Here is a 15,497-nt window from a genome sequence, read left to right as displayed (position 1 = left end):
AATCCTCGGATTTATATAGTGGAGCTCGGCAACGTTTGGGAGATACATCCGCTCGCACTTCCTTCGACTGTACGGAACAACACCGGTACTATCGCCCATGGCTGCCTCTTTACCCAGAAACCCTCATGAAGAGAAACCTCCCGGTGTTGTTCAGTTGGTTGTGGGCTGGGCTGAGAGTTTGGAAGGTGGTGGTGCATGTGTGAATGTGGTTTGGAACTTGTTGAGGGAAAGAGAGTGGGGAAGGAGCGGGAATTGCTGGGAGGGGGTTGCCTGAGTCTGGTAATGGCAGACAAGGTGAGAGGAGGGGCTGAGGGAAAGAGAGTGGAGAAGAAGCGGGATAGGGATTTGGGATCAGAGATAGGCAGCTGGGGAGAAATGGATCATTGTGAAGGGAGAAATAAAGGGAATAAGGAGATAGTGAGGGGATGGATGAATGAAAACTGAGACAAAGGGAATAAAAGAATAAGAAATGACTGTGGAGAGAGTTCTGAAAGTGAGGAAGATGAACAAGTTCAGAGAGGAGGTGTTGTCATAATTAGGTTTAATCAGGAGGTGCAAGAACACATGAAGAAAATTAACCCGTTTGTGCTAACAACAACTCTGGCAAATAAGATAGGGGAAATAGTATTTGCAAAAGTTCTTAATGATGGCAATCTATTGGTAAGATGTGCGAATGAGGAACAACTTGAGAAAGCACTCAAGCTAAAAAAGATAGGAAAATGCAAGGTGGAATATACAGGGAGGGTGGGAGCACGAAATGGCGGTTGTAAAAGAGTGATCACGGGTGTACCAATGAGTATAAACATGGAGGAGTTGAAGAGGAATATCAAAGGGGGGAAAGTAATTAATGTTCTAAGACTGAAAACAACAAAGGAGGGAATGAAAAAGGAAAGTGAATCAGTATTGATTGAATTTGAAGAAGAAAGAGTGCCAAGGAAAGTGTTACTGGGTTTCATGAGTTACCAAGTAAGGGTGTATGTGCCAAAGCCATTGAGGTGCTATAATTGTCAAAGGTTTGGACACATAGCTAAAAACTGTAAAAGGCAGAGGAGATGTGCTAGATGTGGGGATGATCATGAATATGGAAAGTGCGGAACAGGAGTGCAACCAAAATGCTGTAATTGTGGAGGAGCTCATAATGTGGCGTATAGTGGGTGTGAGGTTATGAGACGGGAGAATAAAATTCAAGAAATAAGAGTGAAAAGAAAGATCACTAATGCAGAAGCTGTAAGAATGTCAAGAGAACAGAGTAATGCTCCTAATGACCAGAGAGCAATAGGGATGCAAGAGATGCAGCGAAGAGTAAATGACAGGATTTATGTGGAAAAAAAAGCTGTAGTAACATTCATTGCAGGAGTCATTATTAGTATGGCAGAGGTAAAGTCAAAAAGTGACAAAATTCAGCTGGTGGTCAAAGCGGCAGTAAACCATTTAGGGTTAGCAGGACTGACATGGGAAGAAGTGAGGGAGAACCTCACTAGTCAGTCAAGCCAGGAAGTGTCATAGGCTGGTTAGTACTCATTATGGTGATTCTTTTGCAATGGAATGCAAGGAGTTTACTGGCCAATGGCCAGGAATTGAAGGAATTTATTAAGGAAATGGTTGTAAAACCGGATGTAGTGTGTATTCAGGAAACTTGGTTGAAACCAGTTTTAGACTTTGTGGTACATGGGGATACAATGATAAGGAAAGATAGAAATCTAGGGGGAGGAGGAGGTTGTGCTATGTTAATCAAGCAAAGTACACCGTATAGAGTACTGGAAAAAGGAGTCGATCAGGAATACATAGTGGTGGAAATATGGGAGAGAGGGGAGGGAGTGGTTATAATTAACTACTACAATCCATGTAAAAGGTTGGATTTGGACAGCCTACTAAGGATACAAGGACAAAATAGACACAAAGTAGTGTAGTGTTCAGATTTCAATGCTCACAGCACAATATGGGGGGATCCGATTACAGATTCAAATGGAACGGTAATTGAAGATTTGATGGAAGAAAGGGATTTGGTATGTATGAGTGATGGTAGAGGAACAAGAATAAACATAACAACAGGAACTGAGTCGGTATTAGATATTACGTTAGTGTCTAATGTCTTGGCTGGCATCAGTAACTGGGGAGTTTGGACTGCTTCAACAGTAGGCAGTGATCACTACCCAGTTTTATGTTCAGTGGGTGAAAGAGTTGAAATAAGACCAGGTGGGGGAGTCCCAAAGTGGGTGTTTGGAAAAGCAGATTGAGGTAAATTCCAGAAGTTAAGTGAAGAAGCATTGACAAAGATTGACATTTCTGGAGATACAGATGAATTAAACAGTCAGGTGACTTCAGCAATTATTATGGCAGCAGAAGGATCTATACCCAGGAGTAAAAATAGCATGAATAGAAAAATAGTGCCATGGTGGTCAGAGGAATGTTGTCAGGCTGTAAAAACCAGAAACAGAGCACTCAGACTAGTTAAAAGAACCCATAATATGCAGCATTTGATTCAATATAAGAAGGCACAGGCAGTAGTGAGAAGAACTATACGTCAAGTTAAAAGGGCAAGTTGGAGGAGTTTTTGCAACAAAATAGGAAGAACAACGCCTGTGGGAGACGTATGGGGAATGATTAAGAGGATGCAGGGAGATAGAAAGGATTGGGAGTATCCAGTAATGCTGTCTGAGGAGGAAACAGCAGTTTCCAGCAGGGAAAAGGCTGAGATCATGGCCAAGTCATTTGTAAAGCAATATAGTTCAGAAAATTTGTCTGAAGAAGGGAGAAGGAGAAGGGAAAGAACAATGAGTCAATACCCAGGTGTGTTAAACAGGAGGGAAGAAACAGATGATATAATTGATGATCCATTTACTTTGGCAGAAATGGTGAGAGCAATAAAGAGATCGAGACCAGGGAAAGATCTAATATGCTACTTTATGCAAAAAAATCTAGAAGGAGCGCTCTTGAAGTTACTGCATTTTTACAACAGTGTGGGAGGAGGGAAGATTGCCAAGTGCATGGAAAGAAGCAGTAGTAATTCCAATAAGGAAACCTGGCAAGGATCCGTCAAAACCCACTAGCTACAGGCCAATAACACTAACATCAAATATATGTAAGGTAATGGAAAGGATGATAACTGAAAGGTTATCATATGATCTTGAGAAGAGAGGAATGCTGGCAAGTTATCAGAGAGGTTTTAGGAAGGGAAGGAATTCCATGGACTCAGTGATAAGGTTAGAGACTGAAATAAGAAAGGCCCAGGCAAATAAAGAAGCAGTAGCCTATGAAAATTGAAAAAGCCTATGATATGATGTGGAAGGAAGGATTATTAATTAAACTGCACAAGATGGGGGTTGGGGGGAGAGTTTTTAATTGGATTAAATATTTTTTGTTTGGTAGACAAATTCAAGTTCGGATTGGATCAGAATTATCAAAACAGTACATAGTGAGAAATGGCACACCTCAGGGTAGTGTGATTAGCCCCTTACTTTTCATCATTATGATCAATGATGTCTTCACAAAGGTACCAGTGGATATAGGTAGGTCACTGTTTGCGGATGATGGGGCCTTGTGGAAAAGAGGCAGGAACACGGAGCATATAATCACGAAACTACAAGGAGCAATTGATGAAGTGGTAGAGTGGGGTTATGATTGGGGATGTAGATTTTCAGTGGAAAAAACTCAAACTGTATTTTTCACTAGGAAAAGAATAGAAGTAGGGAAGAAGTTAAGGATGTATGGGATTGATTTAGAAAGGGTTGGATCATTTAAATTTCAGGGAGTTATATTTGATTCACGATTAACATGGGCAGACCATATCAGGAAAGTTGAGGAGAAATGTAAAAAAGTAATAAACGTGATGAGATGTTTGACTGGTAGGGAATGGGAGCAAGTTGTTCAGCATTAAAGAGAATGTATGTGGCTTTAGTAAGATCTGTGTTGGATTATGGAAGTGCAGCATATGGATCAGCAGCTAGGTCTCTTATAAGGAAACTGGATGTGATTCAGGCTCAGGTTTTGAGAGTGTGCAGTGGGGCTTTTAAAACATCACCAGTATCAGCCTTGCAGGTAGAAATGGGAACAATGCCTTTGGAATTAAGAAGGATGCAATTGATGACAAACTACTGGGTTAATTTGCAGGGACACAATGATTCTCACCCTGCTAAAGGAGTGTTGCAGGACTCCTGGGAAAATGGGAGGTTTCAGAGGGAAAACTTTAGTCGGGTAAGGAATGATATTGCTAGATCATGTGGAGTGTTTGATCTAAGGATAAGTCCTTCAGTAGTTTATCTGGTTGTAGCTCCATGGAAGCTGGTATGGCCTGATGTAGACTGGCATTTGTTAGAGGTAAAAAGGAAAGGAAAGTATAAAACTGATTTGGTAAGTGCATTTAACTGTTATGTGATGGAAATGTATAGTGATTATACTCAGGTCTATACAGATGGTGCTAAGGAACCTGAGACAGGAGTGACAAGGTTTGGGGTGGCAATACCAGCAAAAGCAATTGCAATCAGCAGAAGAACATCTGATAAGTTAGCGGTGTGTACAGTGGAGATGATGGCAGTGTTGGTTGTGTTGCGCTGGGTGGAGAAAACTAAACTAGTCAAAGCGTTGATATGCTCAGATTCATCTTCAGTACTAGCAAGTTTAAGGTCTTCTCACTCAAACAGCTGGCAAGATGTACTTCATGAAGTCCTTCAGTCAGTCACAAGAGTTGCAAATCAGGGAGGTCAGGTTAAATTTCTATGGGTTCCAGCTCATGTAGGGGTGAAGGGCAATGAAAGGGTGGATGAGTTGGCAAAGAGGGCAATAAAGAAAGAAAATATAGAAATGCACATTAGTATTAGTAAAACAGAGGTTAAGTGTGTAATCTGGGAAAAAAAATAACCAAATGTGGCAAGAAAGATGGGACAGGGAGGGGAAAGGGAGGCATTTATATCAAATACAAAAAAGTGTTGTAGGTACTAGGGTAGGAAGTAGATACAGAATAGAGGAAATTGTGTGGACTAGGTTAAGGCTGGGGCACTGTGCACTAAACCAAACACTGAAATTGATAGGGAAACACCAGGCAGGACTGTGTGAGGAATGTCAGGAAGAGGAGTCAGTAGAGCATGTAGTTCTGAGTTGCAGGAAATATGGGACACAGAGAGAGATGATGAGAATTAATCTAAGGGAACTGGGGGTGCAGGAATTCACATTAAAAGGGTTGCTGGGCATGGGTGAGAGAACACAGGTCAGGGTATTTTTAGCTTTCTTAAGGGGTACAGGGTTTTTTAATAGGATATGATGGATACACAGAAATAGGGTTCTAGGATGGGGAGGATAAAGTGTAGGTTATGTGTATGTGTCCGATTGGATGAAGGGATTTAGAATGTGAGTCCATCGCATACTCCGGAGCAGAAGGTGACGGTAATGCACCATTAAGCTGGGTGCCAACCGCTGTAAAACAAGAGAGGGAGGGGGAGAGAGAGCGGGAGGGGGAGAGAGGGGGGGAGGGGAAGAGGGAGGGGGAGAGAGGGGGGAGGGGAAGAGGGAGGGGGAGAGAGGGGGGGAGGGGAAGAGGGAGAGAGAGGGGGAGGGGGAGAGGGAGAGGGAGAGAGAGACCTCCCTGGCCGCATCGAAAGGCCCAAGAATGCGCATGCGCCGGTAAGCATGCTTTGTGGCCGGGTACGGATCGTGGGGCTGCGACAGCGGGAGAGGACCAGGACCGCCGTGGGGTGCAGCACCAGTGTTGCTGGAAATCACAGTAATTGTCCTTCGGTCGCGTTTCAGACGCCGGTGAATTAGAACCCGCCCGGAACCCGCTCTTACCTTTGTCCGGTCGTTTTCGGCCTCCGGGCTACTCAGCGCATGCGCGATACTCGGGATTGGTGCCCCGACCACGCATGCGCAATGATTTATCAGGCGAGAATCTGCAGATACGGAAACCCAAAGCAACACAAACAAGATGCTGGAGGAACTCAGGGGGGCAGGCGGCGACTATGGAGAGGAGTGAACAGTCGGCGTTTCAGACCGACACCCTTCTTCAGGACTGGAAAGGAAGGGAGGGAGTCAGATTGTGGGGCGACATGAGGTGATAGGTGAAAACGGGAAAGGGGGAGGCGTAAAGTCAAGAGCGGTGAAGTCGCTGAAAGAGATATAGGGCTGGAGAATAATAATAATAATAATAATAATAATAATAATAATAATAATAATAATAATAATAATAATAATAAATACTTTATTGATCCCGAGTGGGAAATTCTTTCGTTACAGCAGCAATATTTAAAATCGCACTTAGCAGTGTGAAGACTTTACTAAAAATAGAGAATAGATAGATAGATACTTTATTCATCCCCATGGGGAAATTCAACTTTTTTCCCAATGTCCCATACACTTGTTGTAGCAAAACTAATTACATACAATACTTAACTCAGTAAAAAATATGATATGCATCTAAATCACTATCTCAAAAAGCATTAATAATAGCTTTTAAAACGTTCTTAAGTCCTGGCGGTAGAATTGTAAAGCCTAATGGCATTGGGGAGTATTGACCTCTTCATCCTGTCTGAGGAGCATTGCATCGATAGTAACCTGTCACTGAAACTGCTTCTCTGTCTCTGGATGGTGCTATGTAGAGGATGTTCAGAGTTATCCATAATTGACCGTAGCCTACTCAGCGCCCTTCGCTCAGCTACCGATGTTAAATTCTCCTGTACTTTGCCCACGACAGAGCCCGCCTTCCTTACCAGCTTATTAAGACGTGAGGCGTCCCTCTTCTTAATGCTTCCTCCCCAACACGCCACCACAAAGAAGAGGGCGCTCTCCACAACTGACCTATGGAACATCTTCAGCATCTCACTACAGACATTGAATGACGCCAACCTTCTAAGGAAGTACAGTCGACTCTGTGCCTTCCTGCACAAGGCATCTGTGTTGGCAGTCCAGTCTAGCTTCTCGTCTAACTGTACTCCCAGATACTTGTAGGTCTTAACCTGCTCCACACATTCTCCATTAATGATCACTGGTTCCATATGAGGCCTAGATCTCCTAAAGTCCACCACCATTTCCTTGGTCTTGGTGATATTGAGACGCAGGTAGTTTGAGTTGCACCATATCACAAAGTCCTGTATCAGTTTCCTATACTCCTCCTCCTGTCCATTCCTGACACACCCCACTATGGCCGTGTCATCAGCGAACTTCTGCACATGGCAGGACTCCGAGTTATATTGGAAGTCTGATGTGTACAGGGTGAACAGGACCGGATAATAACATACACAGTATTACTGTACCAATGTGCAATAATAATGCATGAAAAAATATTGCAGAGACTATTGAACTATGATCTGTTGCAGAAAGATGATTTGAATTGACTTTATTTTTACATCCTTCCCATATATGTGGAGTAAAACTGTTTACGTTATGCCTCCGTCTAAATGTGCAATGTGCAATCGTAGTATTTCATAGTAATTTATAATAAACAGAACAGTCAAGGTAACATAGAAATGCACTCAAATCAACATGAGTTAAGCAGTCTGATTCCTGGTGGAAGAAGCTGTCCCGGAGCCTGTTGGTCCTCGCTTTTCTGCTGCGGTAGCGTTGCCCCGATGGTAGCAGCTGGAGTAGATCATGATTACCGTGACTCAGGTGCCCATGATCCTGCGGACCCTTTTTACACACCTGTCTCTAAAAATTTCCTGAATAATGGGAAGTTCACAACTACAGATGCGCTGGGCTGTCTGCACCACTCTCTGCAGAATCCTTCCATTAAGGGAGGTAAAGTTCCCATATCCCAGTCGCGATGCTCTCAGTTGTGCCCCTGTAGAAAGTCCTTAGGATTTGGGGGCCCATACCAAACTTACTCAACCGTCTGAGGTGAAAGAGGCGCTGTTGTGCCTTTTCCACCGCACAGCTTGTGTGTACAGACCACGTGAGGTCCACAGTGATGAGGATCCCGAGGAACTTAAAGCTGTTTACCCTCTCAACCCCAGATCCATTGTTGTCACTAGGGGTTAGCTCGTCTCCATTACTCCTGTAATCCACAACCAGCTCCCTTGATTTTTCGACATTGAAGGAGAGGTTGTTTTCTCGACACCATTGTGTCAGACAGATGACTTCTTCCTTGCAGGCCACCTCATTATTGTTTGAGATTGGGCCAATCAATGTGGTGCTGTCGGCAAATTTAATGAAGAGATTGGAGCTGTGGGTGGCCGGTTAGCAGATGGACTGTTGTATGTGGTTATTACATCTGATCGGAAAGAGCTTCTGTAACGATCCTTGTGACAGCGGTGCTGAGAGAGTCTGTTCGAAAGGGTGCTCCGCTGCCTGTGCAGTCGCTCATGGTGAGGATGTGCCCGATTGTCCCTAATGGGTGTCCATTTGTTTAGTGACACCACTCCTCTCCACCACTCACTCCAAAGAGCCCCGGTTGTGGCCAAGGACGGTTCCAACCTTTCTGATGAGTTTATTTTGCATCGATGCTGCTCCCCCAATGTAAAGCGGCAAAGAAAACTGTAGTCGCTACAACTGACTGGTAAAACATCTCCAGCATCCTGCCTGACACATTCAAGGATCTCGGCTTCCTTAGAAAATGGAGACGGCTCATCCCCTTCTTGTAAACAGCCTTACTTCTGTTACTTGTGTTCTCAGCGCCCGGTTCCAGTGGATTTCACTGAGTGACATCTAAAATATTTCAGTCACGTTTCCGGCTGAGATGAGACACTACTTCATCCCCAAGGATCAACAACTGATATATCGGTGTTTCAATGGAAATATCTGGTCACTCCTTAAATATCCGGACAGAGGTGTGCTGTGTTTGAGAATTCCCGGACACAAATTGCTGTTTCTTTCCTGTAGAAAGATTTACAGAAGACATCAATGGATGAAGGACTGAATTTCGGGGACGTCATGGTCGTGTACTTTGGTAGAAGAAATAAAAGGGCAGACTGTTTTGTAACTGGAAAAAAATATTAAAAAACATTAAAAATTAAAGGGCCTTCTGAATCCTCGTGTAGGATTCCCTGAAGGATAATTTGCAGGTTGAGTCGATGTTGAGGAAGTTCTCTGTGGTGTTGACATTCACTTCGAGAGGAAAAGCAAGGATGCATTGGTGAGGCTTTACAAAGAGGCATCACTTGGAGCATTGTGAGCAGTTTCCAGCCCCATATCTAAGAAAAGATGTGCTGACCTCGGAAGGGGCTCAAAGGAGCCACAGGAATTTGAACAGGATCCAACAAAGTCTGTTTATGGGACATCAACCGTCTTCAACAGTCCTCTCTCCAATTCCAGCCTCACTCTTTCTGAACGTTGGACTCTCCGCTCACACTGCTCTAATCCTAACCTGACCATCAAACCCGCAGATAGGGGACGTGCTGTAGTTGTCTGTCGGACTGACCCCTACCTTGCTGAGGCCTATCGCCAACTCTCGGACACCTCCTTTTACTTACCCCTCGAACAGGACCCCAGTAAGGAACACCAGGACATCGTCTCCCACACCATCACCAACCATTTTGACTCTGGGGATCTCCCAGCACCACCACCAACCTCATACAGTAGCTGAGCCTGCTGGGCCTGAACACCTCCCTCTGCAACTGGATCCTAGACTTCCTGACTGGGAGACCTCAGTCAGTCCGAATCGGGAGGCAGCATCTCCAACACCATCACACTGAGCACGGGTGTCCCCCAGGGCTGCGTGCTCAGTCCACTGCTGTTCACTCTGCTGACCCACGACCGTGCTGCAACACACAACTCGAACCATATCATCAAGTTCGCCGATGACACGACTGTGGTGGGTCTCATCAGCAAGAACGACGAGTCAGCTTACAGAGAGGAGGTGCAGCAGCTAACGGAGTGGTGCAGAGCCAACAACCTGTCTCTGAATGTGAGCAAAACGAAAGAGATGGTTGTTGACTTCAGAAGGGCACGGAGCGACCACTCCCCACTGAACATTGACGGCTCCTCGATAGAGATCGTTAAGAGCACCAAATTTCTTCACCTGGCGGAGAATCTCACCTGGTCCCTCAACACCAGCTCCATAGCAAAGAAAGCCCAGTAGCGTCTCTACTTTCTGCGGATGCTGAGGAAAGTCCATCTCCCACCCCCCATCCTCATCACATTCTACAGGGGTTGTATTGAGAGCATCCTGAGCAGCTGCATCACTGCCTGGTTCGGAAATTGCACCATCTCGGATCGCAAGACCCTGCAGCGGATATGAGGTCAGCTGAGAAGATCATCGGGGTCTCTCTTCCTGCCATTATGGACATTTATACTACACGCTGCATCCGCAAAGCAAACAGCATTATGAAGGACCCCACGCACCCCTCATATAAACTCTTCTCCTTCCTGCCATCTGGGAAAAGGCTCCGAAGCATTCGGGCTCTCACGACCAGACTATGTAACAGTTTCTTCCCTCAAGCTATCAGAGTCCTCAATAGTCAGAGCCTGTACTGACACCTTGCCCTACTGTCCTGTTTATTATTTATTGTAATGCCTTCACTGTTTTGTGCACTTTATGCAGTCCTGGGTAGGTAATGGTAAGGAGTGAAAGTGAGCTTTGAAGGCAAGAGAGTGGGGAGGGGGGAGCGACAGAAATGAATGGGTATGGAGTGGGAGGTGACTCACCTCATCTTGCCCTGATGACAGATGCTGCTTTTCCTTTTGCTAAGGCAGAGGTTCATGGACTTTAGATCGGTCAGGGCATGAAAGGATACGCGGCGAAGGCAGGAAAATGGGGCTGGGAGGACAAATGGATTTACCATGATGAAGCGGCAGAGCAGTTTTGATGGGCCAAATGGCCTAATTCTGCTTCTGTCTCTCATGGTCTTATGGTCCAAGAGCAGCCTCTCATTCAATGAGAGCAAGAGTAATGAACTGGTTCTGGACTTTGGAGGAGGAAACAGGAACCCATGAGGCAATCCTCATCGGGGCTCAAAGGTGGAGACGTTCAGCAACTTTAAATTCCACAATGTTAACGTTTCAGAGGATCTGTCCCGAGCCCGGGACACAAGTGCAATTACAAGAAAGCAGGAACTGTCTGTCCTCAGTAGTATGGCCCAGCACATCATAGTAGATATGGCCCAGCACATCACGGGTAAAACTCTCCTCACAACTGAGCACATCTCTGCGGAGTGCTGTCGCAGGAAATCAGCATCCATCATCAAGGACCCCCACCACACAGGCCATGCACTCTTCTCAATGCTGCCATCAGGAAGAAGGTGCGTGAGCCTCAGGAGCCTCAACCCCAGGTTCAGGAACAGTTATTACACTCAACCAACAGGTCCTGCTTTCTTTGTACAATATATTTATTCAGAAGAAAAAAAAAGATTTACAGAGTTCAACACATACCGTAGATACATCTCAACATAACTTGTGTACATTCATATAGTGTAATAAAATTGATCAAAATGTTATAGCATAACATATAAAGGTATAGCACTCTGTAATCAAAAATTTAAAGATAGGTCATACATCATAAAAGAAATGTTTTATATATATATAAAGTCAGCCCCCTACCAACTACCAAAGAAAAAAGCTGATGGATGACAATGGATAATTAGAAAAAAAACATATTCACTTAAGAAGAGAAGATAAAAATATACATAAAAGTCTGTGCACTGTTAAACTTTATAAATTGGAAAAGTAATTTAGGAAAGGTCCCCAAATATCATAAAGAGATTGTTTCGGATTTATGACTGAGCAGCGGATCTTTTCTAAATTTAAATACGACATAATATCACGTAGCCATTGAAGATGTGTAGGAGGGGTTGACTCCTTCCATTTAAGCAAGATTGCTCTTCTTGCTAAAAGAGAGGTAAAAACTAAAACCTACAGGTTAGGAGTATTTTTAATGTTATATCTTCATTTGCAATCATATCAAACAAGGCAGTAAGGGGATTTGGGTCAAATTGTACCCTAAAAAGTTGGGAGAAGGTATGAAATACTTCCCGCCAAAACGTTTCAATTGTAGGGCAAAACCAAAACATATGAATTAAAGAGGCATCAGCTGAGTTGCACTTATTACAAAGTGAAGAAACATTCAGGTAAAAACTGGAGAGCTTCTGTTTAGAAATGTAAGCTCTATGAACCACTTTAAATTGTAGAAGAGAATGACGAGCACAGAGAGATGATTTAATAACCCGTTTAAGAATTTTATTCCATCTATCATCAGAAATCTGACAATTTAGGTGATCCTCCCAAGCTTTTTTATTTTATCTAAAAAGACTTGTCTAGAATCAATCAACAAGTTATAGATACCGGTAATAGAACCATTAACAAAAGGTTTTAAATTTAAAAGATCGTCCAGTAAATTTTTATCAGGACCTATAGGAAAAGTAGCTAATTGGAAATGTAGAAAATCTCTAATTTGAAGGTATCTGTAAAAATGTGATTTTGGGAGTGCAAATTTATTTGACAATTGGTCAAATGATGCAAGAGATCCTGAGATAAACAAGTCCCAAAAACACTTAATACCTAGTTCATCCCAATCCTTAAAGACTTTGGCAGTCATGGAAGGGATAAAAAAAATAATTAAGGAGAATGGGAGATGATAATGAAAAATTCGCTAAACCAAAAAATTTTCTAAATTGAGACCAGATCCTTAAACTTTGCTATTCCCACAACCAATGGACACAATCAACAGCTCTTCATCTCATGTTCTTGAAGTTTATTTCTGGATTATTTATTAGTTTTATTTCTTTTGTATTTGAATTTTGTTGTCTTTTGCACATGGTTGTTTTGTTTGTCCTGTTGGGGGCGATCTTTCATTCATCTTATAATGGTTCTTGAGTTTACTGAATTTACAATATAATCAAATCCCAGGATTATACATGGTGACATGCCTATACTTTGATAATAAATTTACTTTGCACATTTTAAATTGTACATTTCAATTTATAAATAACTCTGAAACACAAGAGCGGGTTGTGAGCTCAGTCTGCTGGGTAAATTATTTTGTTCTGATCTGAATGGTCGGGCCAACACTGTGACCCGTCTTTCGAGGCACACCAATTACTGGAAATATTCCTGAATTGAACTGGAAAGCCTCAAATACTCTGTCTCTCTGCTCAAGCGTGCGAACACACACACACACGTTTCAAAACATCGACAATCATACCAGTACCCAAAAATGCCAGGGTGACCTGACTCAACGACTGTCGCCCAGTGACGCTCACGACTGTGATGAAGTGCTTTGAGGGGCTGGTCATGACTAGAATCAACCCCTGTCTTGTGTGCAGGGATCCACTGCAATTTGCCAATCGCTACAATCTGTCAACAATTCTCACTGGCTCACACTTGGACTTTGATCACCAGGTCAATAGCAATACACAAGTCAGGCTGCTGATTACAGCTCAGCGTCCAACACAATCAAGACCCTCAATTGTAATCAACAAGCTCCAAAACCTGGGCCTCTGTACCTCCTTCTGCAACTGGATCCTCACCTGGAGACCCCAGTCTGTGTGGATCAGAAATAACATCTCCTCCTTGCTGACAATCAACACTGGCACACCTCAACGATGCGTGCTCAGCCCACTGCTCTGCTCTCTCTACACCATGTCTGTGTGGCTCGGCTCATCTGTAAACTTGCCGATGACACAACTATTGTTGCTGGAATTTCAGATGGTGACGAGGAGGAGTACAGGAGTGAGATAGATCAGCAAGTTGAGTGGTGTCGCAGCAACAACCTTGCACTCAGCATCATGAAGACAAAGGAATTGTTTGTGGATTCAGGAAGGGGAAGTCGAGGGAACACACACCAATCCTCACCGTGGGATCAGAAGTGAAAAGGGTGAGCAGTTTCCATTTCCTGCCTGTCAACATCTCTGAGGAACTGTCCTGGGCCCAACATAGTGGTGCAGTTACAATGAAGGCACAACATCGGCTATATTTCATTCGGAGATTGAAGGGAATCGGTCTGTCACTAAAGACACTTGCAAATTTCTACAGATGTACTGTGGAGAGCATTCTAACTGGTTGCATCACTGCCTGGTGTGGAGAGGCCACTGCACAGGATCGGAAAATGCTGCAGAAAGTTGTAAACACAGCCAGCTCCTTCATGGGCACTGGACTCCACAGCATCCAGGACTCAATCAAAAGATGATGCCACAAAAAGGTGGCATCCATCATTAAGGACCCCCATCACCCAGGACATGCCTTCGTCTCATTGCTACCATCAAGGAGGATGTACCGGACCTGAAGACACACTCACTGGTTCAGGAACAGCTTCTTCCCCACCATCAGATTTCTGAATGGACAATGTGCCGATAAACACTTCCTCAGAATTTCCCCTCACTTTTTGCAACACATTTTAAATATAATTTTACACATACTAATTGTAATCTGTAGTTTTTATTACTAAATATTGCAATCTACTGCTGACAAATTTCACAATATACGCCGGTGATATTAAACCTCAACACTCCCACATTCCTCCCTTTGTGACACCCTGCTTGCTCCGTGGCCCCCGGTATGAAGCTCAAACTGTTGCAACACCTGCCCTTTAAATTCATGGCTGAGGCTGTGTTGTGTCTGTTCACTGTTTGAGTTCGATATTAAATGAAGAGCATTGAATGGGAAGGAAGGTTTGAATAGAAGAATAAAGATCTCCTCTGAAGGTATATGGGGTCCTGGTGAGAGCGTACATGGAACACTGTGCACAGGTCTGGTCTCCCTCCCGGAGTCAGCCTGTGGGATGAAGGGAATGAAGAGATTTCCCAGATTGATTTTGGAGGTGAGGTAGTGTCCTCGGAGAGATTATACTGACTGGGCCTGTCTCAAAATTAGAGAAATAAAAGGTCGTCTGACTAAGACAGACACAGTCTCACAGGGTATTGACAGGGTAGAGGCAGGAATGATGTTTCCTTTTGCTGTGGTGAGGAATGGGGGTCACAAAATCCGAGTTCACCTCAGCAGAACTGAGATGAGGAGAAATTTCCTCACCCAGAGGGCAGCGAATCTTTGGAATTTTCTCCACAAGGTTTCTAAATTTGAAGGACAAATTTTGGGGCTCTGCGATGCTGGGAACGTCGCGCGAAAGTGGCGCGGAGGTCAAAGTTCAGGCATGTTTTGAGTGAAAGGCAGAACAGACACAAAGGGCCGAATGGCCTGCTCCTGTTTCTTTTTTCTAAAGTCCGAGTTTACCCTTGCGCCTGGTTCTCCCTTGACCTTCAGCCTGTCCTTTTGCACAGGGGAGCGCTCACACACCGGAGTTCCATCGGCAGCCGCTGCGGGCCAGCTCCCGTATCCCAGCAGCAGGAGACAGGACTGGGAGGAAACTCCGGACAACAGGCCCCGATCCGAGGCGGGGAAAGACCGGGCACCCTCTGTGTGGCTGAAACATCTCACGGAATCTCCGCGCGAATCTTCACCTCCGCCATCGGAAGGATTCAAAACTCCGGCCGCTGTTGCAGCCTTTACCCGGGGAGCTGCTCCCAATCTCAGGTCTCTCACCGGGTCCGCTCGTTCCCGATTCCAAACTTCGGTCCGCTCAGCGTCCCGCCCACTAACACTCCTCAGCCAATGGCGGCAAGACTCTCCCAGCGGTGGTCTCTGAT

This window comes from Hemitrygon akajei, unplaced genomic scaffold (assembly GCF_048418815.1).
Source record: "Hemitrygon akajei unplaced genomic scaffold, sHemAka1.3 Scf000201, whole genome shotgun sequence".
Lineage (NCBI taxonomy): Eukaryota > Metazoa > Chordata > Chondrichthyes > Myliobatiformes > Dasyatidae > Hemitrygon > Hemitrygon akajei.
The sequence above is the reverse complement of the archived record's forward strand: the minus strand, read 5'-3'. Positions refer to the sequence as shown.